Genomic DNA, 3693 nt, shown 5'->3' on the forward strand with positions numbered 1-3693 from the left:
TCATCCACGGACCTGTTTGCTTGATAAGCAAAATGAAGAAGGTTTAGCAAGGGTCCGGTAATGTCCTTCAGGTGGGCCAAAAACTTAATGACTCAAAATTACTTAATGACTACAGATGTTACGGCAACAGGTCTGTAGTCATTTAGCCCTGTGATTTTTGGTTTCTTGATTATAGGGATAATGGTAGAGCTCTTGAAGCAGGAGGGGACTTCACACAATCAGTGTGATTCATCTTCAACAGATCACTGGAGCTTTGTGAAGATGAATGACATCTGGTCAGCACAGGCTTTTAGACAGGCCAGTGAGACACCGTCTGGGCCTTTGGCTTTCCTGTTCTTCTGTTTTCTGAAGACTCTATAGACATCTTCCTCACAGATCTTGAGAGCAGGTTGAGAAGCAGTAGGGGGTAGAAATGGGGTACATTTAAAGGTTGTGTGGTGAGACAGTCAGAGCGAGTGAGACCAGGCTTTTTAAACATGCAGTAGAACTCATTCAAGTCTTCAGCCGGTTGTTGATTTGCCTCAGTGCTGGGGGATGGCATATTGAAGCTGGTGATGGTTTTCAGGCTGTTCCACACTGATGCAGGGTCATTGACTGAAAACTGATTTTTTTTTCAGCTTTTCAGAGTAGCTTCTCTTAACCACTCTGATGTCCTTCGTCTGTGTGTACAAGGCTTTATCCCCACTCCTGTAAGCATCGTCTTTGGCCTGGCGAAGCTGGCATATAAACCATGAAAACCCCATAATAACCAATAATAATGAAAAATAAAATGGCATGAACTCTGCTATTTGTAAGGGATATTCCATGGATAGCTGTGCATTAAACAATTTTAATGCAGAACGCAGAGACAAAGAACCACCTGAACGCAAAGCATTGGGAACTTTAAGCAGTTAATAATGTTTGCTATAAAATATATGACCAGGGCCCATATTCACAAAACATCTTAAGGCTAAAAGTAGCTCCTAACTTGCCGATTTAGGAGAAAATAGTGGGCGTGTCAGTCCTAAATTTAAGACTAAATTTTTGCACTGCGAGTATTTGACAAAGCCTTTTAGCGCTAAAATTAGCTCCTAAATCTGTGAAACATTAGGAATAGTGAAGAGGACTCCTAAGTCATTAAGACCAAATCAGAAATATCCTAAAATGGCTGTTGCCAGCAATCTACCTCGGAATATAAACATTTTATTAGAAAAAAAAAATTCTAATTGGTTTGGTTTGGAGGTTATACCAACTCCAAATGTTTGATTATATTTTTAATATATAGTTGTTCTTGCGTCCAGTTTGGTTTTCTTTTATGTTTGCTATCAGCCATGAATATTTTGCTAATTAAAAGGCTGTTTATATGCATTATACCAAAATTTTATTAGTCACTTAGTCGCAGGAAAAAAAAAAAAATTCTACGTGAAGTGGCGAAATCACTCAGTCTGTGACGGACAAATCGTTAACGGCTGGTCTATGTGATAATATAGTACGTTGGGCAGGACATCCATATGCTCACCTTACATTCATCGACCTCAAATATGGCTTATCATCTGAGATATGTATGTAGTAACAATTTTACATGGCAGCTCAATCTAATCTTAGCCTAGAAAAAAAGTGTGCATGTTTGTGCGGAGTGTGGAAACTGAACAGTACCGCGCTTGGGCTACTGCAGGACAGATATAGGTGCCGATGCTATCATTTGCTATTAAAATACTTTGTCATTTTTGATCATACAGATAAGAGTAATGCATATTTTGTATCTGTAAAGACTTTGTTTATTCGTGTGCACTTAGAATATCAACGAAATATTGCACTTTTGTAAAATAATTAAAGCAAATATGTTGTGCTTTCTGCCATCTTGAGCAAGTCACTTCGAAACCCCGTGGATGCTTGCCTTATTACAGACATGAAAAATATATCTTTAGAGAGTGAGTTAAATGAACCAATTCAAACAGAAAACAAATATTTTCACATTATGTAGCACATAGGTTTCACATTATGTAGCACATAGGTGCTACAGAGATGAGTCACTGTCGCAGACTTCATCTCTTAAAGCGAAAACAGAAAGCACTAGTGTAACAATAAATTACTACATTACAATAAATTAAAACGTTAATGCAGTGTACTTGCTGTTTTTCCCCAACAAATTCATAATTATTATATTTGCCTTTTTTGTGTGCACTTGAGCTCTTATTAGGCTATTTTTGTGTGCACTTAGCTCTTATTATTGACTAATCAATTAAAGGCTCATTATTATGATTTATATGGTTTATTAATAAAAGTGCGACTAATAGTCGACTAATGCTTAAAATGAACGACTTCTAGTCGGCCAGAAAAATTTTTAGTCTAGGGCAACCCTAATGCATATTGACTGATTGTTTACGAGGTCAACGTCAAGGTTTATTAGTGACACTTAGCCTGCATTTTAAAATCTTTATTTAAATGTGGCAATTAACATTTTTATTTTAAAACCTTTATTTAAATATGGCAACATAATATTGCGCTCTACAATATTTCTATGAATAAATCTCTGACAGAGACAATCAGCCAATCACTGTGTGCATAGTTAGTACGCATGCTGACATCATCCATAGCAACGAGTTCAACCCCGCCCTTACTCTTAGCTTAAGACTTCTGTCTATTCCTTAGTAAAAGTTTGTTCTCAGCAGCTTTGTGAAGTAGGTTTTGAAAGAAAAACTCTTAGCTAAAAAACTTTTACTGCACACTTTGAGCTTCAAAACCGCAATTGAGGAGTCTATGGGTGACGTCACGGACACTACGTCCATTTTTTTTTACAGTCTATGATATTGACTAATTGTTTACGAGGTCAACGTCAAGGTTTATTAGTGACACTTAGCCTGCATTTTAAAATCTTTATTTAAATGTGGCAAGTAACAATTTTATTTTAAAAACAAATATTTTCGACATTATGGCAACATAGGTTGCACATTATTGCGCTCATAGGTGCTACAGAGATGTCACTTGTCCATGCAGACTTCATCTCTGAAAGGGAAAAACCGAAAATCACTAGTGTAACAATAAATTACTACATTACAATAAATTAAAACCGTTAATGCAGTGTACAAGCTGTTTTCCCCAACAACAAGTTCATTACTCTTATATTAAGACTTCTTGTCTGCACTTTCTTATTAAAACTTTGTAGGCAGCAAGGCTCTTATGTGATTTAGGTTTTATTAATAAAAAGTTAGCAGCTAATAGTCGACTAATGCTAGAAAATGAACGAACTCTAGTTGGTAAGATAAAATGTTTAGTGAAGGGCAGCCCCAAGAAGTGTTGACTTAGTGTTGTCGAATGAAGGTCAAGGTTTATTAATCACATTAGCCTGCATTTTAAAAAAAACCAGGTTTTTATTTACATGGCTAATTAACATGTTATTGTGTAACCTTTATTTGAATATGGCAACATAATATTGCGCTCTACAGTATTTCTATGAATAATCTCTGACAGAGAGACTATCAGCCAATCACTGTGTGCATAGTTAGTAAGTATGCTGACATCATCCATAGCAACAAGTTCAACCCCGCCCTTACTCTTAGCTATAACACTTCTGTCTATTCCTTAGTAAAAGTTTGTATCAGCATGCTTTTGTGATTATATTTACATAAGAAAACTACAGCTAAAAATATTTTTCATCTTTTACGGCTCGTTAGATGTAGCATTCTAAAAACATTATACAAAACACACAGGCCA

Source organism: Cyprinus carpio, chromosome A4 (assembly GCF_018340385.1).
Source record: "Cyprinus carpio isolate SPL01 chromosome A4, ASM1834038v1, whole genome shotgun sequence".
Lineage (NCBI taxonomy): Eukaryota > Metazoa > Chordata > Actinopteri > Cypriniformes > Cyprinidae > Cyprinus > Cyprinus carpio.